Here is a 27,687-nt window from a genome sequence, read left to right as displayed (position 1 = left end):
GGTCAAGACTGAGCACATTGGCAGGTCTGCGCATACGATGCTGCTTCTCCCTTTGTCTCTGGTGAACAATTAGAAAATTAATCCCTTCAGTAGTGAACGGGACACCTTCCAACACCACAGTTTCACAGAGGCAGATGGAGGGAAAGAATGCAAAGTGTTTGTGCATAGATTCACACTGTGTAGATCAGGCACATCCGACCTGAGGCCTGGCACAGCAGGCGATGCGGCCTAGCACTCACCCCACTCCACCTGCCCCCACTACCGCTGCAGCTCTGCCAAGCTCTGGCAGCACACCCACTGCTCAGCAGCAGTCAGACATTGGGGTGCTATTAGCGTTTGTCCGAGATGCAACGGGGGCACGTGGTTTCAAGGATGAAATAAGTAAAGGAGGAGTAAAATTTCATCAAAAATCTCTGATGAACACCTTGAGAGCTCACTGAGAATCGCACCCACTGCCATCAAACCAGATTGATGCATTTAGTTTCAAAAAAAGAGGTTCACTTATCCCACTAGCTCTGCGTTTTTGTTACTCTCTTTTCATGTTCTAATAAAAAATCCTAAAGATTAAAATAAGTTTTGTTACTTATATATGTTACACATTACATACATTACCTTCTCACCAACCTTCCCTTACATGCTGTTGCCGTGTGACAGATGGCAGCAGAGGGGCATTCTGACCAAATGGCATTTGACATGAACGTGCTTATGAGGCAAAGATGCGTCACTAAATTCCTCCATGCAGAAACAATGGCACTCATTAAAATTCACTGATGCTTGTGAATGCTTCTGGAGGCCAAAGAGTGGATGTGAGCACAGGGAGGTGCCAGGTGTTGTGTCTCAGCAATGGCCACCTCTGCTACTGCATGTTTCAGTCAGCATGGCATGCAGCCTCTTGTACATTGCTGATGAAAATGTATAGCAAATAGTGATTACTACACTGAAAAATAGTGTTTTGTAGCTGAGATTTTGCTCTATCAAATCGTGCTGTTGTGCTCTTTGTATCTGTTGTAATTTCTATGGAAATAAATAGGAGGCATTATTTTTGGAGTGACCTTGTGTATGCTGCCCAAGTAAACTGAAAAGTTGGGCACCATGGTGTAGATCAAAAGGTACTCGGAAGCAATTTATATAAGACAGATATAAAACTGATGCAGCCTAGTGTCACACCAGCTTCCAACTGATTGAAAAGAGTGTTTAATAAAGCCATTGCAACTGTACAATTTTTAATTGCCTCATAAAGCTTTATGAAACTGGATCATCACATAAACAGTAATAGCATGCAAAAAAGTGCAAAAAACATACTAACAATAGCTTAATAGCAATTCTGACAGACCATATTTCATGTGAAACTGTTTACTACTGATACCCTTCATAAACTTATATTGGAAATAAAGGCTATTAAATTGCAGTCAACCCATGACATTATTACAACAAACATTCATTATTTTATGAAGCAGCCTATTGGCATTCCTTAGCCTGTGGAAAGAATTATGAACTCTTGTTACACTAATACACCATAGCTAGGATTTAAATTGTAAATTCATCACAGTGTTCATAAGCTCCTGTCAGTTTTCATTGCTTACGTGGAGAATTTGTGTGTATTTACCAATCTTGCTAAAATCACCACTGCATATAAATGATTATGCTAAAATGCCAGGGCTTGACATGTACAGGAATTGAGCTGTAGTTCTGTAGTAGATGAATTAGAGGGCTGCATAAAGCCAGGAATACTTTTCTCACTGTGTTAACCAACTTACTGTACAGTATTGTACTCCTAAGGGGGACAGGTACATCCATAGTCTTGTGGATCATATTCATGGTCACTTATGAAACGCACCACTCACTATTTCACTGTGCTCACATCCACTGCTTGGTCTACACAAACATTCAATAAGCTTCAATGAATATCAGTGGGTGCCATTTTTTTCTACATGGAGGATTTCAGTGATACACCTTTGCTTCATACGGACTTCACTGTCGGATGCCATTCTGTCAGACTGCCCCTCTGCTACCATCTGTTGCATGGTAACAGTGTAATGGAATATTTGCAGGAGGATTCAGCCTCTACTGTCATACTGCCAACATCTGCCTCTGACATCATGGGCCAACATAATAAAACTGGAGGAATTACTTTTGGACCAGGCCTCATAGCCATGCTGTCAAAGCCTCACAATCCCAATCAGGCCACTAGGAGTTGCTCAGTTATGGTTAATCTCTCTGGCAGCTACCTAAATAATATAAAAAATCTTTTCTTTTGAACAACTGTAAACAATAGTGTTTTGTCTGGCATCACAGTGTCAAGCAGAATGTGTCCTGTTTCCACACGGACTAAACTGTATCAGTAGAACTTCCTGAGTGTAGACTTAAGGTAGTGTAGGAGATGCAGATATAGAGGATCAGCCAAATGGGGTTTAATTTACTCATGCTTTCTGTGTCTTGTTTTTTTAATTTTTTTTCTTAGCCCATGGAGTTTCCCTTGTTTTTTTCTAGGCTATCTATCTCACTACAACAGTTGGCTGAAGAGCCAGGAAACTGTTTCTGATTTCTTAGCTTAATTTATACTTTTGTTTCCACCTGCATTAGTTACTTGGTCTCCTTGAAGTTTCAAGCTGAGAATACTTAAAGAGCTCTCAACTTGGTGATGTTAGTCTTTCCAAAGCTCTCACAGTAATCCATAAATAAGGTGATTCTAAATATTCATAAGTGGAAAGAAAGAGTCCAAATATGTTGAAGATTCACAGTGACTCTCAGGGTCAAGTTGATGAGATCTAAAGCTGCCAGCCCTGAGATTTCCTTTCCGCATCCCCCCAGAAGAAAAGCTCTTCTTGGACTTTGTGAGTAACCCCAGAAAACTAGTATGTCCTGACATGCACTTTATCACTGGGTGACAGAAGAGGATTCTGACTACTGTTAGGCATTGATTTTACTTTTCACCAACCAAAATCTCCAATAAACTATACTTGGAAGAGTTGTTTGGGCTGAGTAATTTCCTTGTCACACACTTGCTGCAGACAGATGGATTACTTTTGATGTACAGTAGTAAAATACTTCTCTCATTTTGGAATCTTACAAGATGTACTTGTGCAGATAATAAAAGACAGCACATCATTTCAAGTGTACTGGAGATGCCTCTGATACCTACTGATAAATCAGTTCTGATAAAAGCAACCAGTCCAACTTCCAGTACAAGGAAATATTCAATTACATGAGATTTTCATTTGTCAGTACATTCTGACAGATTCTTTTTATATGCCAATATCTTTTCAAAATGGGACTGGACAATACTGACAACATAAATGACACTAAATCTTTTTTTCTGATTTATGTTCTGTATTTGGTCTACTGTAGTCTTGTAAATTTGTGAAGTTGTGCTTCTGTTAATTTCAGAAATGTATTTATATAATGTTTGTTTCTGAGGTTGTTAATCTAGGATATTAAAACCTGGTTGTTAATCTGCCTGAGAAATCTCTACACAGAGTGTATTTGGATGAGGAACATGATACAATACGCATGTGAACAATAATTGCATCTTCTTTCAGAGTGGAGAAAAATAATATTCCTCCTCTCCAGCACAGTTCTGCAGCAATCTGAAGGGAAGAGACTGCAAACTCTTGTAGCTTGCTCTTGGCCCCAGAGCAACCAGTCATCTGTCAGTGCTGTGCCTGTCTTTCCTACTAGCTCTGCCTGCCTGTCCCGCTGCTATGTAACCCCTCCTTCCCAGAGACTGTACTGCAGTCTCACAAGAATATTGCTGTGCATAATGACGTGGAAATTAGCACCACAGATGACAGCCTGAGGGGGACATCAACTGCTGAGTCCAACATGAAAGGGTGTTTTCACCTGGAAAAGCTGGAAATGCTTTGGGGTTCAGTTGACAGCCAACAGAAATTTATAAATAACATACAAAATTTTTCACACAGGGATTTTAAGAGAAGACTAAGTGATGTAAGTATATGAGATAAAAGTAATTTTGGATCACATGGGTGAAAAACAGCATGAAAGCAAAGGAAAATTGTCAATGCTTTGGTAAAGAAAGCTTTTTAGATGCGTTGAATAATTCAACGTAGAATCAAAAGTATTCCACAGATATAACGTAGTGGATGTTGATACATCTATGGGAGTATCTGTGAATATTTCCACACAGAATGATGTTCACAGATTCACTCATAATCTGGGCAGCCAGGTGTGATCACTCTCCTAATCTCCCCATTGGTCTGAGCTAAAACCTGCTAAAAGGGAGAACATGACTGGATTCAGTAGTGCAACGTGGATGTATACCTCGCCTTGTCTCACTGCTCAGGTGAGCAAACTTGTGTGTACTTTGCATAACAGCAGGACAAGGACTGTCTGGACAGCAAAACATAGCAATTTTGTTCCCAGATGTTACAAAGGAATGCCAAAAGGCTTTTCTTGCTTAAGAATAATGCTCAGTATGCTAGGTTTTGTTTTAGATGCAGAAGATTTGCCCACTGTTCTGAATTTGGTTTTAAACAGACCCTTAGCTTCACTCTACAATAAAAAGTATCCATCTGATTTGAAGGAGGTGTCCTCATCTCATTTTGATTTATTTTGTGGTGAAATATTCCTCTTTCATTTTTCATAATAACTTTTCTGCTCTCCGATCAATGAATGTAGTTCGTGTACTACTTGAAAGGATCTGTGTTTCTCTCTTGGTATCTCTGCTCAAGGACGTAACAGTAACAGTATGACTCTTTCAACAGTGAAGAATCATAATACTACTTGCTTACTACAGCAAATGGAAATCCTGTGTTTTTATGTAATTTTTATCATTGGTAGGAGGAGGTTAAGAAAGTTTTCTTCTTTTGGGAATCATTTTCAGCTGTTTACACAAAGTACAGTACATGTTAGAACAATATAATTACAATGTTACCTATCGATTTTTTCAATAAATTTCTATTTTCTTCAGGGAAAAAAAGAAAAAAAAAACAAAAAAAGGAACCCCTATAACATATTTCAGTTAAAGTTTAAGTCATCATTTTTGGTTTGCAAGTAAAGATAAAATTGAAAATATCAGGAGCACAAGATACTTATGTAAGATGGAAAGCCCTGGAACCTGGGCATTTGACAGCTCCAGCAGAAGCGCCAAGTACATCCTTGCCATAGCCAGGATGCTCCCTGGGGTGCTGCAACAGAGCAATCCTGCAAAGGGCACCCAGCACATAAAAGACTAGCATGTCTGATCTGATTGATGGAGACAGTAGACTGGAAATCATTGCATACCCTAGGAAACCAGTCAGCTAAAATGACTGACAGAGAAATTAAGTGATGCTACATTTGCAGAATTATTCTCACTTGCTTCATTAATCAGAATTGGAAGTCAGTTTTCCCTGAGCGTTGTAGTGGAGGTGAATTATTAGGCTTTATAGTTTATCTTCTAAGATGTAAATATTTTGAAATCTTACAGTGAGAATCTATGTTCAAGTTTGTTTGGGAGGTATGTGCTAGTTTGGGAAATATATCCTTTAAACAGATAGAAACTTCACCAGAATCAGAAACATATGTAGTTGTTTTTTTTTGCCCCAAGCTGACCATCTGTCTGAGGGGAGATGTGTGCATATTTCATAAATTTTCACTAGATATTATAATTGATTTCCTTCTAATATGTTTAAAACATTTTCTTTTTCTCTGTAAACATGCCTGAAACAACAAAGCTTCTGGTGAGAAAGCTGTTTGCTCAAAACTAGAAGTTTAAAAAAATAATAAATTATCCTCCACTGGAGTCTGAAAGCAAAAGCACTTGTGTATACTTCATCCTAAAAATATTGGGCTGTGCTCATTAGAAATTGACTGACATTAGAATTGAAAAGTGGATCCCAACGTGTGCTTAGGGAAGATGTACCTGTACTACCAAGAAACAGACACAAAAGGAACATCTATCTTTTCAGTAAGCACAGTATGCTTGGATATAACAAAGTAGAACTACTACAAAGACTTCCTGCTCTTTTTCTTAAAATTAATAAAAAATTATTGACTCTTTTTCTTTTTTTTTTTTGTCTGGAAGTTTCAAAGCCTGTGTTGAAAGAAAAGTTGTGCTGAAGAACTTTGGGATAGGATTAATTTATTCCTGACAGGGTTTACAACTTCTATTTCTTTTGCTAAAAAGTGATGTTTAAGACTGTTCATTTACTTTTGTCCCCGTTCTTCTTCCAGTAAGATGTGATAGAATCATGGAATCATAGAATTGCTCAGGTTAGAAAAGACCTTAAAGATCATCATAAAGTGATACATTAGCTTTGTCAACTTAATCACCAAAATCTTTTTTTGTTTGTTTGCTTGTTTGTTTGTTTGTTTGTTTCAGATCATGTTGGCAGTCCTCTTTAATGAAAATGTTCTGGTTTGTTTGCCTCTTATGGCATATGCTTTTCTCTCATGCTATTTCTTTTTCTGGAATGACACACAAGTCAAAGTTTCCATTCACATTCTAATTAATAATGTATTACAAAGAAATTGAGAGGAGCTGTTGGCTCCCTTGAGGGCAAAGAAGACTCAGGAATTGGAGGACTGGGCAGCCACTACCTTGAGGATTGGAGGACTGGGCAATGACCAATTACACGAGGATTAAAAAGACCGAGTGCCGGATTCTGCTCCAGCAGGATAGGGCAGGAGTGGATATTTGTATTAACTGGAGTACAGGAGGCTGGAGAGTAGCCCTGTGGAATGAGTCCTGGGTTCTGGCTGATGGCAAGTTGAACGTGATCCAGCAGCATGTCCTGGCAGCCCAATGGGCCAACGGTACCCTGGGGTGCATCAGGCCCAGCACTGCCAACAGGTGGGGCAGGGGTTGTCCTACTCTGCTCTGTGCTGTGTGGTCTCGTCTCCTGCATTGGGTGCAGCTGTGCGTGCCGCAATATAAGAAGGACATAAAACTGTTAGAGTGTCCAAAGGAGGGCTGCAAAAATGGGAAAGAGTCTGGGGGGCAAGGTGTGTGAGAAACAGCTGAGCGATCCCCTGTTTTATTCGGCCCAGAGCAAAGTAGGTTCAGTGGACATCTCGTAGTGGTCTGCAGCTCCTCACAAGGGGACAAGAGGGGTGATCTGAGCTCTGCTCTCTGGTGACCTGTCTGGACACCTACCTGTGTGATCTATTGTAGGGAACCTGCTTTAGCACTGGAGTTGGACTCAATGATCTCCTGAGATCCCTTCCAACCCCTGTGATTCTGTGATCTGATCATTTAAATATGCTGACATTGGCAGATACATTTTTAGTAATGTGACTTCACTGGGCTAAATGGACAATTACACCCATTTCACTTTAAAACTCAACTTCGTTTATTGTGCTTAACAGCTGGCTTCATATCCAAACAACCTACTAAAAGACTGAGGAGATAGAGTGACAGACTGACAGAGTTAACTGTACCTTTTCTGCATCGGGAAGGAGATAGGAACAGATAATAGGCTTTCAAGAGAATCAGGAAGAAAAAGGAAGATAGGCATGTTTGTTCTTGTTTTCTTGTTTTGTTTGTTGCTTTTTTCTCATTTTTTTTTCCCCACTAGTTTTAACAGGAAGTTATCTATTGCCATTTAATTGCTAGAGGTTTTAAAAGTGGTGTTGAAACACTTTGAACTTCAACATTTTGTCATGGTATCACTGGAAGTAAATATTGCAATCCTATTCTTGATGAAATGCTAATTTTACTTGGAAGTTGGCTTGCTTACTTGATATAATGAATGGCAGTTAACTTAATACTAGGTATTTTGACTTTAAGCTCCCAACTTCTCTTAGGCCTCCTAAAAGTAACGCATACAAAAATTTATGATATTATATAAATATTCAACAATAGTTCTTTCTTGGTTGTAGACAAAAAAATGTGAGCTAGAGCTTATAAATATACTAATACTTCTGTGAATTCTTGTGTTAACAAATCTTAAAGGAAAAAAGTATTTTCAATAGATCTCATCTCCCCCCTTCTGGTAATACTAACAGTCTGTACCACAGTGCTTCACAGTGCCATATACTAAACACAAGACTCCTACAAACTCAGGTATTTTTCCAGTCCGTGATTATCTAGGTAACTTTGAAACTGAATAGTACTATTCTTGAGTGAAAAAAATTGTTTTGTCCAAATCATAAAAGTTACATAAAAGTTAAATACATTCAAGCTCTTGCTAATGCATAGTATGACCATGAATAAGTCCCAAAAGAGATTAAAGAAAGAGATAATATTGTCAGGCAGCTACTCAGCATTATGATATGCCGATCTGCACTGTTCATCTGGAAGGTTATTGAATACTATTGTCTGTGTTAAGAAATGCTTCCCTTTGATGCAAATGTTGGATAACAGATGATAACATTGCTGATAGACTATTGAAATGAGTGAAAAATCATCTTTAGAGGGAAAGTAAATACATCCCACCAAACTGTTTCTGAACCAGCATGAGTAGCCTTTTGTTATTAAACTTGCTGAGGTCTTCAGCAAGATGTTAGGAAGACAAAGTAAAATTTTATGCCTATTTAAGAAGGATGAGGAATACTAGTAATCTTGTTTTGATGGTTGAAGAGTGGACGCCTTCCTAAGAAGCTCTTTAAAGTTCTTCTTTTGGAGCATGTGAGAGCATGTGAGAAGATATTTTTTAGTGATGGGAGCTGAATTATCACTACTAGCACTCTTTTCTCAGGACTGTTACAAGCATAACATCAACTAGCCTAGTTATATTTAACTTAAAAGTAATAAATTTAAATAGATGTCTTCAATGGACACTTTCAGCTTACATTGTTGATATGAAGCCTATCTCATATTGACAGTAGATAGGTTTAATTAAAGGAGTGGCTAGCAGAATTAGATAGATGTTAGTCAAGAGTAATAGTGATTAAGCCAATCTGAACCTGTAGAGCTGTTAATGGTGCCACTGGTTTTATAACAGGCCTTCACACGAGGGAAACACAGACCTTTGTCTTCAAATTTAGAGAAACTTGAACTTCAACATCTATGTTTATTTCTGTAAAGATAAAAAAAAAGGGTAAAAAAAAGACTCATCCAGAGAAGATTTATCATTTTAGTTGAGGATAACTTTTTTATTGGTAACAAGGGAAGGGAAAGGTAGGTTAAAGAGTAAAGCAGTTAAGATTAAAATTTGATTACACTCAGTTAACACTGGGAACATGAAAAGAAGCACTGTAGTACTGATGATTCTTTTCAATATGATGAAAGTGAGTCGCACATAATTGGCCATTGATGTGACAGCAGAATGAAGGACTGTGGTCATACAGATAAACCTGGGTTGTGCCAGCTCTATGGCAGCTTCACTGTGTTTACAACAGTGAAAAGAAGTTGCCAGAACCTGTTCCCAGAGCTGGATTCCAGGATCCTCTATGAATTTTAAGCCTGGTTTGCCACATCTATGGATGTTGTGTAAGATGTGCCTAGCTCTCCTACAACCATATTTGGTTTGATTTTACTGTGTAATTCCATTTGAGTAGGAATTCCATTCGGCAGGAAAAAAAGTGACTCAATCTCTCTTCCAGAATGGAGACTCTTTCTTCCACAGCTGAGAACTGTAGCTCAATTGTTTGAAAGAGATGAAAAGCAGTTGGTTTCTTATCACTTCTCACATGTAAGATTGAATTGTGGTGAGTTGAAATTTCAGTTATATAAAACTTTAACAAAAATTTTACTTTTTTGTTAATTACTAATGACATGCACTTGGAAAATGGAGACCTGACTGCCAATTTAAATCTCTGCTGTGGCCAAAGAGCTTTAAAAGACAATACCCATCCTTGTCCATGCAGAAAGAGTACCCTGAAGCTGTTAATGGAAATGAGCCATGAGACAAATTATTATAAAATATAAGGGAGGGATTGTTGGCTGAAGTTGGGCTGTGACTTAGGAGTGCAGTGTACCTCTTACAATCTGGCCAGGTGTAATGGATAACCCAGCCCTGCCTGTTCTAGGACTAGTAGGGCAATACAGCTATTGCTTTTGTTACTTGTGTTCTTAGATATCAGTATGACAGTTTAGTTTTATTATCAGAAAAATGTAATGCATTATGAAATGGCTACTGACAAAAAAAAAGGATACTAGAAATTTAAATTAACTTCAACTGCAGTCAAAAGCATAGTAATATGATGATACATGCCAAGAATGACCAGGATAAGATATTTTTGCAGGTGTAGTTTTGATATAAATAGTAAAAAAAAAACAAAAAAACTTACCAGTATGGTCTCGATATGCTTTCAGACATGAGCGCATAGAACTAGATACAAAACCATGGTTATTTTATTTTATCTGAGGTTATCTATGGCCAGAGAAGGTCACTGTGATTAAGAAGAAATATAATGATGGACAAATTACATGGAATTATGTAAATGTAACCATTTGCTGTTATAAATGTGTTCAATCATGGTTCAGAATTACTTATAGCTCAATGCCCATGGTAATGGGCCATGGTAGTTGCTTTGGTGTAGCGGGATAATGTTAAGTTTTCTCATTCCATATCTGAATATAGGGAGACAAAAAAACAAACTCTCCAGTTTCTTCTAGTGCCAGAGCTGCACTAAGGCTGCTACCGGTGTAATTCAGTGATGGAAAAAGAAGATGATTTGTCATAAATGAAGCCATGGTTGACTCAAGTATTTGAACTATAGTATAAATAAGGCAATATTTTAAAGGCAACATAGCTATTAAACAGTAATGAAGAACTGAAAAGCAACTCTGCATAATCATCATTTGGCTAAATGATGATTTCACAGATGGAAGAGCAGATGAAATTCAGCCAAATGATTTTAGGGGCAAATGAATAGGCAATAATGTACTTAGGAAGCATTAGCCTCTCTTCATTCTCAGAGACAGTGACCCATTGTTCACAATTAACAAACACTGAGGCACAAAAGGGACAGAGACAGTGGCTGCCCAAGTTCAGATCCACACAATAAAACAGCCACAGAAAACTGTACATTATGCTGTATCTTGACATAAAACAGAACCTTCAATTACTTTCATACATTCAGATTAAAATGCAAGCCCTGCTAAATCACAATGAGTTACAATTCTCCTTCTGGATCTGATGAAAGTCACTTTTGCTATAAGTTAAAGGATCATTGGTTAGGTAGCAGTTTAGCTATCCTTTGCTCATAGCCTTCCTTGAGCACAAAGAAGCATGCAACAGAGACCAGCCCTTAAATGCCAGATTGTCCTTGAGATCTGAAAGCTCAGAAATTATGCATTGTTATCTGTTTGCAGCAAAACAAATTTAAAAATGAGTAACATGTAGCAAGAACCTGAACCAGCGAAAACCCTAACTGAAAGCTTCAAAAATGAGTTACTCCTCTCACATTGATAACTAACACAGAAGAAATTTTGAAAAAAGAAAAATGTCTGCCTACAAATAGATAGATAATACTACTGCAAGGGAAAGCAAATCCTAATAACTCCAGTAATTCATGGCCATAAATGGATGAGTTTAGAAACAACTGTTAAAACTTTTTTCTTTTGCAAGCCCACAATTAATTATATCTCTATTATCATTTTTATTTTGTCACCCAGCAGTGTAATTAATACTTTAATCTTGGAAAAATAGAGAATTACATGCTCCTTCATTTGAGAATATTTCACCCTATAGTACGTGTCAAAAGTTAATTTTAATGCTGAGGCTGTCACATTAGTGTTCTAAAACCTACGGTACAATAAAAGGACAAGTAAATGCTTTGCAGTAATGGTAATGTGGAAAAAAAAATGTTTTGCAGTTGCCTACCATTCTGAATATTTTACATTTTTTGTGTGAAATATGATACTTAAGGAAATAAACAAAGTAACTTTAGAACTACCATGATCTTTTAGCACATCTGGGCTTGACAAGCAGGTTTTTTTCTGTAGTTTCCCAGTAGCTTATACTGTCCCCCCTGCAAAAGTTCAGACCTGTAAAATCATTGATATCATGGAGAAAAAGAAGATGAGATAGCTACTTATTTATTTGTCACATGCTAGAACAAGAAGTCTGGACAATTAAATTGGATAATTGGATAATTAAATTATCAGGAAGAATGTTTAAAAGCAATCCAAAGGATATAATTTGGAGGTGAAGAGTTTGCAGAGCTAAATGTTGGGAAACCATAGTTGATTGCATTTTACTGGTTAAGGATGAAATGTAGGAGGCTATAATCAGGATTATTGGGCTATACTTGGCTTTTTATTATATTCTTTCCTTTAATATTTTCTACTGGTCAAACAGTGTACTGCAGGATGGATGGATCTTGGGTTTTTAATCCTGTGTTAGGTCAGGTTGTCCCTGGCCCATCAGTTTGCTGATGACTTTGTACAGTCACTGTATGCATGACTCAGTATGTGATGTCTATTTTCTGCAAGAGCTTGACTACATCCTCCTCTTCTTAGAGGAAAGGAGAAGGCAAATCTCTTCGTTCTTCTCGTACTGTAAATCTGAAAAGCAGGCATGAGAAAAAATCAGTCCCATCCCCCTAGACACCTCAGAATAATCCTTGGGGCACAAAAGAAAAGCCAAAAATTAGCATTCTGCATATACCAGCCCTTAAGGAGCTACATGGCTTCCACTTCCTTTCCAGGCCCCCCAAAAAACCAGTACAAGTAAAAAAACGGTTTGAGGGACGAGAGTGATGTGTGTGAACAAACAGTATAGGAAGATTATTCTTCTATCGTAATATAAGAGAATATAATAGAAGAGAAGAGAAACAACCAAATCAATGTAATTGCACCTGTTCAATTCGACTTTGCTTTCAGGAAAACTAAAATATAGATATACTAAGACCTGAAATGCAATCTAGAGTTGCAGAAAGTTTGTGTAAGTGTTTTAATATATGGTGAAAATGAATGTGGCAAGCCTGTAACTAAGAAAACCTCAGAATACCTATTATAATGTTTTTCAGGAGAAGTATGGTGGAACTGTTGTTTCAGTGCTGGAAGGTTTCCAGGAGGATTGGAAGAGTTTTGGTGGAGAAAGGAGGAAAGTATAATAATTACTTAACAAAACTTGACTCTAAAGCTAATTAGCTATATTTTACACACACAAAGCATAGATCTGAAACAGTATTTGTGTGTGTGTGTGTGTGTGTTGGTATGTTTTCTGGGTGGTTTTCTTTTGCACTGTCATAGAGACTGATACAATGGGTCATTGTGTGGGTACTGAAGATGAAACAGTACTTAAAATTGAAATACCAAATGTAAGTTTGCAGTTTTGAGTGATTTTCATTAAAAAAAAGAAAAAGAAGTGATGTTAGGAAAAAAAGTTATCAATATTTCTGGCATATATACAAAGAGGTGTCATTTTTATAGAACTTAGAAATAATATGTAAGTAGCAGCAATATGGGCATGGAAATAATAAAAAAAAGTTCTATTTTTTCAGAGATAAAGCCTCTGAAATGTATTTATACATGTTATGCATACTGCATACCGTACTCTAGTTAACACAGCACTACATTAAAGATTAGCAAAAGTAGTATGTATTTATTTTTTTAATTAAAAATTCTGGTTCTTTAACAACAAATGAGTATCCAGATAGCAGACATTTCATAAAGATTTTGGTTCCTGTTTCAATAATACTAGCATACTTCATGTTTTCTTTGTTAACTCCTCCAGTCACTGTATATCTGAGCAATTTAAAACTTGAATTTGTTGCATTCATTATGATTTTCACACTTTGTGAGTTGAGGATTTTTGCAGCTTAATGTTTCCAGTATACTTTTAGAGAACATCCCAATTACAACTCAAAATTTCACCATGAGCTACATTTCAGACAAATTAGTCTTTCCCTCCCCCACATGACATGAAAAAAAAGCAAACAATTTTTTTTCCCCATACTCTTACATCTTTAGAAGTAATAGAACCATATGGTTTGACACTCCTTGTACTTAACAAGAGTAAAATAATGACTACTGGTGTTGCAGCAAGGGTAAAAATTTGTAGGCTTTAATACCCAGTAAAGCAAAATGTCTTGTAATTTTTCTCATAATGCTGCAAAAGAGGTTAAACTAAAAGATTAACGTATCCTGCCCTCCCATGACACAAAGTGCTGAAACTTAAATATGCCACTTTTTTTTTGTGCCACTTCTTTTATTTTGTAGACTAGTTCTGGGGAAGGTTAAAAATAGAGCTTTGTGCATGTAAGTAACAAAAAACAAACTGACCCTACTTATGAAGTAGCACAGAGCAGGAGAAGGCAGGCATTTTAAACTTCAAGTCACAAAAAAAAGCAATTTTTGTCAAATTTACACTGCCAGATTTTAAGTCTTGAAAATGACATGCCTGGAACAATGCACACTTAAATGCTGCTAAATCTGACAGCCCTAAAAGCTCTACAGGAACATACATTTATATTTCTAGACTTTATGTCATTAAGTTAAACTAAATTTAAATCCTTTGGTAAAAACTTGGCTGCATATGAATAAGTATTTTTTAACATTGTTAAGGGAGTGATAAAAAGCCTACACTAGAAGAGGAGAACTAATGAGGGCTGACTACTGATGGAGATAGATAGCTGACCATCTTTGAATGCACTGACGTCTAGAAACATTGGAATGGAAGAGAACATTTAAATTCTTGGTCCACCCAGGTAAGAACCAGCCCACACTTCTGAGCTGAGAAGACATGACTAACAGGATCCAGAGGCAAGAGGAGCTCAGCAAGCTCATCACATCACTTGTGTTGCTGCTTCCAGAATGATGTGATCACATCTGTGCAATGCCAGTATCATAAGTTTAGCTGCAGCCTTCAACGTCTCTTGTTGGCCACTCAGGCAGAACACCTTTGCTACATCCATCAAAGCCTGCTTATACAGGTTTGGATAGCAATATGGCCTGACTAGAACCCTTCTTGGAAAAGTTAAAAGCTCTCTGTGGACAGGAGGACAGGAGTTAGGCTGCCTGGAGGATGATCCTTCCTTATTCTGGTTGTTAGAATATGGCAATTACTGTCATGATGTGCTCTAGGTACTCTGCTTGGCAAGAAAGCTATGGGCAAGGCAGAAGATAAAGTTAGTTTTGTTCAAAGGTGATATACTAAGATCTCCACCGAAAAACTAGACACCAACGCTCTGCAGATAGATACAGCCATTTATTTTAGATGGAATTCTAAATTCATTGCTCTAAGAAGGCTTTATTCAGATTATACAGAACTTGATCAAAAAGAGGTTACACTCAGACATCAGGCCAACAAACAGTGCATATTTTACCATTATTCTCCAGTTTATTCATTAGTGCAGTTAATCCTATTGCAAAGTTTAGTGTGCAAGTAGAAATAGCTCTGCTGGAAAAAAGTCTTCACCCTGGCTTGGTTGCAGAAAAGTTAATCAGTCAATGAAACTGAAAAACTAGCTGAACTGGTTTTTCAGGGTACATTGCAAATCAAGAAAAGTGAGAATGAATAGAAGGGCTATCTTCAGAGTGGGAAGGACAAAGGAGTCTGAAATGCAAACCTCCAGTGTTTTATCACACAAAAGACTGTGTGGTATTCAGCAAGATATTTAAACTATAGAGTCTAGTATTTGTGCACAAGGTATTTAGATCAACCATGTGTGCCAAGCAGGATGGAGGAAACATCCTGACAGAGGACTCTGCTGGTGCTTTCTTAGTGTAATGATGGGGAAGGGAGTCCACCTGTAAATTATTCCAGAAAGTGCACCCTTTAATACTGGCATTTATAAAAGACTCTTAGGGAGCTGACGTCAAAGCCCCATTTCTGCTGATCTAAGAAAAATGAATAAGTGATCATCTATTAGGGTCCTGAGCCAGCCATCATCCTTGAGTGAAGGAGCTGAAGCCTGCAGAAAAGATGTCAGTACTACCAGATATAGGCCACTTGGTCATTTCTGCCTTACAGTGCTTGGAAAAGCAGTTGAGTAGTTGCTACCAACAGGGATAATGACCTGTTTTGATTCGTGTCCATTTCTTGCTTAAAGGCAAGCTATTTTCCATCAGTCTTGGAGACCACAGTGAGAAAGTTTGGGAGAGAATAAAAACGTGATTACAGTCCTCTGGGCATGAGTTTCAAAAATGGCACCTGAATTTATGGAATCTTGATGGACTTAGTCTTTTAGGGGATTCTTTTATATTTTTCCTTTGATTTTAATGGCAATGTGACAATTCTTTGTCAGAGGAAATCCCACCTTTGATCTCTGAGTGACATTTCAAGAATTTTTTTTTTCACAGTATTGTGGATGCTGTATATTTGTATGAGAGATACATAGAACTGATTTTATGTATAAGCCTTTAAGTCAGTGCAGACTGGCAAACTAATTCATGCTGCAGTTTAGGGTTAGACGGGACACTCAGATAAGGGAAATATTCTTGATAACAGCTAACTCTTTGATACCAGACAAGCAATTGATATCAACCCTTCAAGAAAATGCAGAATTAAAACTATAACATATACACTTTTGTTGAATAAGAATCACTTCCTTTTGACAGGGTGTGAAGTATAGTAGACTGATGGAACGAACTGTTCTTTAAAAAGCAGAAGCTTCATAATTCAAAACTAGATTCATAGCTTAAAATCAAGATTTGTATGTTAGCTAGTGTTTAATAAAAGACGGAGAGGAAATAAAACGGAAGGAGAGACTGGCAGTAACCTTCATACAGCCTTGGACTATAGAAAGCGTTAAAGATCAGACAGTAAGACATGCGACAACATCATACAGGAATATAAAGAAAGTTTCCCCTCTAGATACTCTTCTTTAAAGCCTGAAACAGTAATCCACATCAGAAGTTTTAAATTGACCTATCAAGATCTTATTAAGTATACCAAGATACAGAACAGTTTCTTGCTCGGTTTAAAAAAGAATGATTGGATGCTCATTATTTCTCTTGGGAAACATGTAGCTCACTTAGAGGATTTGCATTTTTACAACACCTTGATGTTCCTGAGTTGCATAGAGATTTTACTTCAGAGGCATCAAAAACCACTAATGAAGCATTTCTTTGCTGAAGTCTTTTATGAAAGGAATATAACATATAATATTACTTTTAGGAAGTGCATTTACCATAAATTTGAGTTCTGTCTTTGAGAAAAAAATCTGCAATTGTTCCTAAAGAAACAATTCAGGTTAAAAATGATCTGATCAACTAACCCATTGTAAAGCTGCAAGAAGTATTTCCAAACTGGGTAGGAAATTAAGTGACAAAGCTGGATATTTGACAAAAATTCTTCCAGCCATTTTTGTGCTGTGCTAACAAAGGAATGAACGTGGATTATGTTAGCATAAGGCATTGTCTCTGTACAAGAAAGAAAACCAAAGAAATCAAAAAGGTGCAGGGCAGACAAAGATAGAGATTAGCAAAAGAAATGTAAAATGTAATCCTGGAATGAAAGATGGTAGAATTGTCATGGGCTAATTAGTTAAATTCTGTAAAGATCAATCATGGGACCTCTAGTAAATACGAACATGGAAAAAAAAACTGATGAAATAACTAGTAGCATGGAGATGAAATGCACTAAAAGAAAGCTTGGAGGCATTCTTAGTAGGAGCAGAATTAGGATATTTTTCACAAAATCAATATAGCAAAAATAGAATAAAATTAACAGTACAGTGGGCAAGGCCTTTTACTTGCATTATATTAATATTGTAAGGTGTTAGCTCTTCAGTCTGCTGTGGCATAAAAGAGAAATGCCTGCCTGTGACAATGTATTTCAGTTTATAACAGAAAATGCTTTAATTTGCCAGTTGTAGAGAATGAATAATGGCACTGTATGTTGCATTTAGGAGAGTTCTTCAACCTAATTTAGAGAAACTAAGGCACTGGAATTTAGGGTGCTCATTTACACAGGAATAGGGGCAGGCAGCACAAGAAACTTCATTTCATAAAGAAATGAAAACTTGCAGAAATGATAAGGATTGTAGGTCTCTAAAATGTAGGCACATTTTTCTTGTAAAATTATACAGCAAGAATAACTACAGATTTAAGGAACGTACTTTGTTTTCTAGCTTGGGTTTTCTATCTTGTGATAGCACAAGCTGAATTTGATGCCTGTAAACATACTACAGAAAGTAACTTCCCCATAATTTACTAGAATTAAGTTGAAAATAATAATAGTATAATAATAATATAATATAATATAATATAATATAATATAATAATAATAGTATAACAATAGATTGGTACACCTAGCTAGCTATTAATGCAGCTAGGACTATGAAGCTCATATTAGCTGCCACAAAGAAGAACTGGCAGGTTCTTCCTGATCTTGGGCATTCAGAAGCTTGAAATTTTTTCAGTATGCGATATGTAACTTAAAGAAATATAATTTAGCTAAAATATATATCCTAACTCATGATTGCCTTGGGATTGAGTCCAAATGCATCATTTGAGCTAGTTGTTAATATCATCAGCACAACTCAAAATTGTTATAAGTCTGCATTTCTGCAAAGGTTCTTCTAACCTTTTCATCTGTAGTATCGTAATGATGGTTTAACATTTAGCATTTTACTTCAACAAGTGGGAGTTAGAGATTATAAACATTAGACCTTGCTTTCTGCATTATGTTTTTCTAACAACAAAATACCAGTGTGGTAATAAATAGCCTTCAACTTGTTATCTTGAAAAAAAAACAACCCATCTCTAAATGTCTTTGCTGCTGCTTAAGTATAAGAGTTTAAGCCAGTCAAAGCAGTAGATAAAGCCTGGGGCTGCTCAGAGGCCTGAAAAGTCTCTGTTCATCAAGCAGGCTGCTTAGAGGAGACCTTGGTGATGAGTTACCTACAGCTAGACATCTGGAGCAGTCCAAAGGGGAGGTATGGGCTTTAAATGTTAATTGCTCGGTTCAGACAATCAGCAGGAATAGTGTGTAAAGATCAGATGATAATGTTAAGGTTAAGAAAACAGTTTTCTGCTGCATTTGGTTGCATTTATGTGCAAATTTGCAGCTCACGAGAATAATCTAATAGTAAACTTTAAAGTAAATGAATGTGACTAGTTGAATTTAGGGGATTAAGTAGCATCTTTCAAAGCTTTATGGACACATTACATTTAGTAACACATTAACAACTGATTGCCGTCTTAAAGAACAAATGAAGCCATACCATCTATGTGAGCAGACTTTTGATAAATAATTTACCTTGGTAAATGTAATCCAATGGAGTTGTTCTTAACTGATTTACATCTCATAAACCTTAACTTCAAGGTTCTAAGTAGCCATAACAGTTTATTGAGCTAAAAAGCCAAGAGAAATGTAGAAACATAGAATATCCTGGAAGGGACCCACAATGATCATCAAGTTCAACCATTGGTATTCTTCATTCTCATTCTAGTGTAACAACATGAGTTGATGTGTCTTTCTGACAAACCATATTGTACATACCACTCTGAACTGTAAAAGTGTATGATTACTAGAGAACTTTTACATTTCAGCAAAGTCTTCTGCTTGGTTCTGAGAGTTGTGTGACAGTTCCACCTAAATGAAATGCTTCAACCTTTTAACAACAGTCAACTTCGTCTTCTTCAGTAGTAAATGCAACTAACTATCTTTTCTACTTTCTAAAGTAGATGTTGAAGAGAGATTTGGTAAAGATTTTGAAAAAAATTCAAAAAAGACCTACTTTCAAAAGTCACAGGCATGAACATAACAATAACAATGAAGTAAAATTCTGAAATTCTTTAAATTTGACTTCAATTAGGATGTGATTAAGGTTGTAATATACATTTTTCAAACAGCTGTTTGTTCTTTAGATTCCACACTGCATATTTCAAATAATATGAACTGTAAATTGATTGAAGTGTTCATTATATAACAAAGTGAAAATTACAGGCCTAAGAAGCATTTGGACATCTTTAACTATTAGGTGAGAATTAAGAAAAACTTATCAGAGAAAAACAGGTGAACCACAGACAGATCAAAATAATTGGTATTTGCTGAGAGGAAATAATTACAGTTGAGTAGCTGGAGTGGACATGCATTGAGATGTGCCATAAGAGGTAGGACTGAAGTGTGAAATAAGAATCAAGAAAACAATTATTTTTTTAAGAAGGGATTTTCTTTGGCAAATGTTTGCCATTGGCCATTTATGTATTGAACATCCTATTGAATTTTACTTCTCTACTAGAGATTGCCAAACTGAGAACAAAACAGAAAATGCAGAAAAAAAGGACGATGAAATTCCCAGAGGGAAGGACATTTTTAGAAAGGTTAAAATACTTCTCAAACAAATCTGTTGTACTGGCACAGCTCAGTGGTATAAGGTTTGATTTTTCTGATTACCATGTTCTTGCTGACTCCTGTGGTGGTTGCAGTTATGTGAATGTAGCAGCTTTAATGAACAAGGAGAGGAAGGAGATAAACATCAGGGAAAGCTCTGTTGGTGTGCTGAGATACTAATTACATCTATGGAGTATGTGATCCAGAATGGTAAAACTCTAAACTAGGTAATGCCTGATTGTCAGAAAAGATGCATATACAAGGAAAGAGATCAAACAACCAAAGTAGTGGAAAGGCATATAGCCGTATCTATCTGAGGCATGAAAACTGTGAATCACACAGTTTAAGGAACAGATAAAGAGACAAAATGGGAAGTTACTTGAAATGCAGCTCATTAAAAGTTAAAGATTTTATGGTTAGTTAAATTACTTTGAATTACTGAAAGATTAAGAACCATGCTTAAGCTGAGTAGTTGTCTTTCACATAAATACATTAACTATAGCCAATTAAATTTGCCTAATCAAGCTTAACAAAGCTACATGCTGTTTCCCATTAGAAAGTCAGTATTTTTAAAAAAATTGACTATTTGAAATGTAATGGTAAAGAGATTCTGTACAGATATCCAAGGGTGCAGCCATCTGACACTCCAGCTAAAAGTAAGTTGATGTCACTGTTTAGCATGTGTCTAATGCAAAAGAAATTGTGCTGATTTTTTTTTTTTTCTTTCTGCAACTAAAAATGTAAGGAAAAGAACATCCGCTTTTTGTAAAACTGGTGGAAGTAATGCAAGTTCTATCACATTTCAGGTTATACTACAGCGCTTTCACTCAGGTTCAGTAGAACAAGAGCTGCAATTCCAGCTTTCTTGTTTTAGGTTACTACTGAGCCTTGGAAAAAATATCAGCTTGAGACTTTAGTATTATCCATAGAATTATCCTACGTTGGAAGGGACTCAGAAGTATTGAGTCAACTCTTGGTTCCACACAGGACCACCCAAAATCCAAACTTGAGAGTGATGTCCAAATGTCCCTTCAACTCCAGCAGCTCAGGGCCATGCCTGCCGCCCTGGGCAGCCTATTCCATGTTCACTGACCTCTGGCAGAACTGAAAAAAAATGTCATATTTAGTATGAGATCAGGAATCACATGACTGACAAGAAAGATTTGAAAAGTCAAAGTTGGAATCCAAATCCTAAAATACAGCTTTGCTGTATGCGTTTTGAGCATCAGGTTATATTAGTGTACAAATGTGGTTGTGATATCTAAGAAGAGAAGAACCATAGTATTGTTAACCATGCTCTTGTTTATGCAGCAAGCATGTTCAGTGCTCACACAAATAGACAATCCATTATGGAGTACCTAAAAGAGCTATAGAATTGAAATGATAAAGTTTCAATAATTAATATCTTAATAATATTTTTAAAGTTAATAATAGAGCAGAATGTGTATCTCCTGAAGAAACAGTAGTGCTTACATTTTGACAGCTTGTCCAAGTGACAAGTAGTTGATTTGGAGATCAGAATTATTCATGAGCTTATATTTCAAAATGACTCTTGTTCCTTTTTGGAGAGACAGACCAATCTTTGAGAGCCTCTAATTTGTTTTGAGGTGTCAATCCTTGCAGGTTTGAATTTTACAGTGTTGGGAAAACAAGGAGTGCTTATTACCTGTCAGTTTTCTTTTATTATGTTTTGCATATTTACACAAGATTCCTGAGAAAATCACACATTTTCTGGCAAAGATAAAGGATTAGATTCCTAATTACACAAATTATAAAATATTGTCCTATTATTTTGAGAAAAATTATTATTTGAGGCTTGCCCTTGGGCCTAGTGAACAAATTAATAATTTTCTGCCTTCTCCCTACCTGATGGCCTGATGGACAACGGTATTTTTCCATGGCTGTTTTTCTGTGTTACAAAATTTACACAAAACTTTTGACTGTGCTCAAACTTCTGTGATGTCACCAAGCTACTGTGGTAGCTTTCTGTAGTAAATATAAAGATGACTATTCAGCTGCCTATTAGTGTAAATTCCATTCCTCAACCTGTTCAGGTATTCACACCACAGCAACCCCATAACCTTTGGATAATTTTACTAGTGTACCTCTCCAAATACACTGCTTATAAAACCCTTAAGTTGTTTCCCTGAAGCCACTCTATCAAAAATGACTCTGCCAACAGCAGTTGTGAATCAGTGGTCAGCTTAAATGAATTTTAGAAGTAAAATCTGCTAATGTAGTAAAAAGTCAAATGAACTAAGAGTTGTTTATTGGCAACTGAAAGCATAAAAGCTTAAACTAGCCCTGTAAACTTCACTTTTCATGGAAAACACAGCAGGTCACGCAAAATGAAGCACTTGTTTAACAACTGGAGGGTAGCAAACAGAATTAAATCCCAGAAAGCCATGCTTTCACACTGTACGCATGGGTGCTTGATGACTTGTCCCGTTAGCTTAGGCAGCCTTTCATAGTAGTTCATAGTCTCCTCTCTGTTCGCTTTGGCAATTGAAAGGAATCCAGATATTGGGTATGTTTGAAATATCACTTTATGTGTATGATGTTCAATAAAGACAAATAGCTAACCTCTTGCTAACTTTAAATTCATCTTATTATCCAAATCAAGTCAACTAGACAGGATTTAGAAAAACCTTTCATATAGGAAAGCCAAGGGCAAGTTCAAGTTCACTTGTGCTAGTAGAACAAATAGCACCTACTGCTAGAAACATCCTGCACTAAAAAATGCCTGTACAGATGAAAAGCAGCAGCAGAACACAGAACTTCCTATCAATTGTGATCAACCGTGTCTGTGAAAATTCAACTGCCCCCATACTATGCTCAACAGATTAAATGAGAACACTTAGACATGAATGATAGCATTCATTTGATTGTAACTACTAAATGTACCAATAAAATGCTAAAGTACTGGAAGTGTGCTAAGTACACAAAGAATTGAAAAGTTTCAGTCTGTGAATTATAACATATGAATAACTCTGGACCAACTGAACAAGCACAAAACTGAAACTAAGAGAGAGTTGACAGCAGCTCTGTTTATCCTTTTCAAGTACTGTAAGCAAGCTTGACTCAACTTAAATTTTTAATGGAGATCTCCTTAAAATCAATTTATATTTTTGCTCACCAATTTTTACTACTAGTTATTATTTTTCTTAACTTCAATCTCTCCCTTCATCTAGCCACCCCAGAACACAGAGTGAAGAAAAAAGAGGAAGAGTAACTTTGAGAGAAGCAACCGATATGTCATCTCACTCAGTTGTTCATTCCATTTTTAAAATTGTCTTAATATTCGAGTTTTATGAAATCTCATAAATGAAACACAATGTCAAGTAAAGCAAAGAAATCTACATGCAGAGCCATGTGTGCAGGAATGACTATCTTGTGTACACCCTTTAGTGATGAATTGTTTTGAAAATGAGCTGTATTGCTACCCTTTTCTGCTGTAGTGATGATGAAACCAAAGGTCACTTGTTGTTTAAAGGATTTTTTTCTTCAACAATGCTATGATAATCTGACCTGGGTAGAGTAAAAACAAAATAGGACTGTTTATCCCTGTTGGAATAAGTGACAAGGAGAACAAAGTAGATAGTAATCTTTGTAGAATGCAAGTGAATCAAAGGATATCTTGGATCAAAATAGTTTCCATGACCTTCACTATTAATTTATAATTTCTCTGGGGGGGAAAAAAAAAAAGGAATTTGCAGTAATAAAAAGAAACATATCAAAAGCACAGACAAGAACAATATCTAGCTATGGAGAAATGCACATTTGAACTTTTGACTTCTCTGATGCCTTTTGTCTGCTAATCCATGTGTCAGAACGATGGTCAGAATTTCTGACCAGACTCTTTTATGTATTGATGTACACCTGACTGAATTTTGGTCACTGTGACCACAAGCTTTGCATGCATAACAAGTATCCATATCTCAGCTGTTTTATTTAGCACTCCATTTCACTCTGTGCAGTGATCTTGGAGCAGTAGTCTGCTGACTTGGTGTTGGCTTAGACATTTCTGACAGTTCTTTTATAATGGAGCACAGTGCACTGCAGCATATCTGCACTGATTTATTTATTCATCTTTATACCCCCACTGTATACTTGAATCATTTTCATAAAGTGTGCTTTGTTTTAATAGTGGTGGGCTGCTAAAAATGCCCACTGTGTACAGTGAACTGATAACATCAATAACATGACAGCTGGTTACTCACCAGAGCTCCCTGTGATGTGCACACCAGGATGAATTTCTGTGGAGAAACTGAAGAGTGGTCACTCACAGAAGTGTTGTTGAGTTTGGAGGAGTTTCCCTTTTCAATGTCATTTCTAAACTTTTCTTTTACTCCTAGTATTCAAAAGATTGCATCAGAACTTTTATTAACATCCCTAATAATAGTCAGTTCTGTGATAAACTGGAAATCTGTAAATGCTAGCCTGGAAGACAAGCTGGAAGACAAGAAACAAAACAAACAAAATGCTTATTTGTCTCTACCATGGTTAACCTGCAGTGTAGCTGCAGTGCTCTAGTCCCAGAAGCCAGAAGTGAAAACTGTATGCTGCAGTGCAGTATAACTAATAGCAGCCTTGCTGCAGTTTGTTTGGTGCTACCCATCAAGAGTCTGCTTAAAGTCAACAGTTCCTTCCCATCTGCTACATCCTGTATGATGCGTGTGGCACCTGTATCAAAACTGTTAAGCCACATAGTTTTCTTTGTAACACTGACTCATCTATAACTCATTCTAAACAGCATGAGAGCTCTTTCCCTTTCTTCTTCTGACACTATACAGGAGACTCTCATTAAAAATGGCATCATCTGTGAAAACCATGTAAGACTTTAAAAGCAGTTAACTTGACACTTACCCACAGTCTGATGCGTTTTTTCCCACAGGTGTAAAAGCTCAGACATGTATCACCAGCTATACACAATCTATCCTTGGCCAGCCTGTTACCTTCCTAATGTAGGAAGAAAATGTCTAGAATGCTCCTGTACAAATTCAGAGAAGAAATAGAGAGAACCAATAACTGTTTCTTTTCAGCTGTCTGAGCAGTCCTCTAAATTCAAGTGCTTTTCTGAAGCTCTGCTAATCTACAGCACAGTTGTGAAACAGATTTGAGACATATTTTCTAGTTAAACTCTGAAACAAGCCAGTTCACTCTGATTTATTTACATTTCATTGCATTGTTATTCTGAAACAAAACACTAGGAGGTATTTCTGGGCATCACCTGACAGCACAGTACATTCCTGTAGCTCCACATACCCAGTCTTTAGTACATTGTGACTGCAAATTCAGTGGTACATCAAATAGCTTGCCTGAGGCTCAGCAAGCCTTAGAGTGAAGTTTTCATGCTCAAATTTTATTCTACAATTGATACACAATTAGGAGTAAATAGATAAGTAATTATTTAGGATCTTTTCTTGTTGATGGAGTGAGAGAAACAACTCAGATTTTGAATCTCTGATGAGATTTATTCGTAGTTCTAATACTTAGGAGTTTTCATTTAAGGAGCTAGCTTACCTATTAGTTCCTCAGTCCTGTGGAGACATTTAAAAAGCAAACTTTTATGAGTCTGTTCCATTGACAACAATAGACTCTTAGTATGAGTTTCCAACCTGAGATTTTTCCACTGGTGGGGTCCCACTGAACTTATATAATATATATATATATATATATAAAACTTATATTCAGTATAAGTGTCAGTTGAAATAACATCACACGCCAAAGAGAAAATAGAGCTAATTAGTTATGTGAGCAGTGACTCAGCTCTGTTGCCCAAATTAGAAGTGTTTTAGTTCCATTAAATAAACAGTCACTTTGGCCGGTTTTCTTGAGTCCTCCCCTTAGCTGCAAACATATGTAAGAGGAAAGGAGTGAGGAGATAAAACACAGTTTACTTTTTAAAGCTATATGCATAACTTTAGGCTGCATGAATAAAACACATTTAGTGTTGAAATGACAAGATATTTGTCATTTCCAAATTGTAAATGATCTGACAGGCAAAGCCTTTCTAGGGAAAAGCCTGAAAGCTCCTCCCATGCAAGATACAAGAAGTATTTTTCCATAGAAAGGAAGTTTTAAGTTGTACTATCACATTAGAGTAATTTTATTCTAGAAAATCTATTGCTGTAGTTTGTTTTGTTTGTTTTTTTTTTTGTGTGTGTGTGTGTGTGCATGTGTGCTACTTTTTTATTTTAAATTCCTTATCAGTACATCCCTTGCATTCATACATCTAAATCATCAACAGGGAAGGATTTGAATGATCTCACTTTGCTGACAGTTTTGACAGACCTAGTAAACTCTAATTATTTCTAGGGTTTTCTTCCTATCCCACATACAAAAGATGTACACTAAAATAAAGAACCAGTTTTCATTCAAACAGTTTCAAGAAAAGTCTATGCTCACTAGATTAATTTCATTTCTATGCTCAGGTTTCCATGTATATTGCTCCTGATTTTCATAGTATCCACTTTTTTTTCCTTAAAGATACAATTTAATACAAGTTTTTCATATCCAAAACTATTTAAAATTGCATATTTCTAATAAGTGCTCACTTCAAGTTTTGTGATAGCAGAACCAAATAGGTTTCATTAAGGTTTCCTAGATGAGAGTGGAAGAAATGCCTTGTGTATCTCCAGTTATAACTACTGGTGAATCAGGACCCTGACACACAACTTCCACTCCTATTTTGTCTTTTACATTAACACATAAATATTGTCCCTTGAACTATACTTACATCTTTCTTCTTCCTTCCTTTTTTTTTTTTTTTGCCACTTTTTCAAGATCTATTGTTTAGACAATGGAGACAGGATATTTTGATCCAGTTAGTAAAATTTAACAGATTCTGCTAAGTATTTCTTTTCCTTTTCTGCATCTGTTAAGAAATCAACTATTTGATCTCAAAAAGCAGTTTTATCACCTTTTACATGTATTCAGAAGTTTGTTATGTGACTCAAAAATGCACAGAAGGAAATAATGGCCACTAGTTTTCCACTGCAGTTTTGAGTCATTTAAGGACATCATGTAAGTATTTTATTCCATTTTAAAATAAGATGTTGAACATTCCACTCCTGCACAATTTGATCTGGAGGACAGATGACAAGTGAAAGCACTGAAATCAACTTAAGAATGCAGCAGAAAGGATATCTTAAAAAGCTGTAAGCGAAATTCTGTTTCTGGTGTTCTATCTCTCCTTTAATTGCAATCGCCAGTCAAGATCCTAATCAATGCACATAAATTGTCACAAGACTACAAGGACTGAATTTCTGAATTTGCTGCTTAGGGATTACATGTGCTTTATGAAGAATTAGCCCTTATGGTTATCAACTTTTTTCTGAACTTTTCCATTGGCATTCTACCTCAAGGCCACCCAATGTATTCATCTTACTAAAATATTGAAACATTAGACTGTTTAAATCAGACAACCTGTCTGCATATTCATAAACTCGTGTTGCTTTTACAGCTTCTTCCCGAAGGATCTTTATGTGAACCATGTCTGTTGGTTTTGTGGTTAAGCCAACTCTACTTTTCAGAAAGTGATTATTATGTGCCAACCCAGTCTTTCTCCACTTCC

General features: G+C 36.5%; 1 long non-coding RNA gene across 2 annotated transcripts in view; it reads right to left on the bottom strand.

Moving 5' to 3' along the window:
* Positions 1-24,807, bottom strand: part of LOC109369748 — a 36,232-nt gene extending 11,425 nt beyond the window's left edge. The window contains exon 1 of one of the 2 annotated variants that reach the window (XR_002119182.2): positions 24,332-24,807. This is a non-coding gene — a long non-coding RNA (uncharacterized LOC109369748). The remainder of the gene's footprint in view (positions 1-24,331) is intronic. The other variant, XR_002119183.2, reaches the window with a different exon arrangement.
* Between the last annotated feature and the right edge of the window lie 2,880 nt (positions 24,808-27,687).

Source organism: Meleagris gallopavo, chromosome 1 (assembly GCF_000146605.3).
Source record: "Meleagris gallopavo isolate NT-WF06-2002-E0010 breed Aviagen turkey brand Nicholas breeding stock chromosome 1, Turkey_5.1, whole genome shotgun sequence".
Classification (NCBI taxonomy): Eukaryota; Metazoa; Chordata; class Aves; order Galliformes; family Phasianidae; genus Meleagris; species Meleagris gallopavo.
This window is presented reverse-complemented; position numbering and strand designations above follow the sequence as displayed.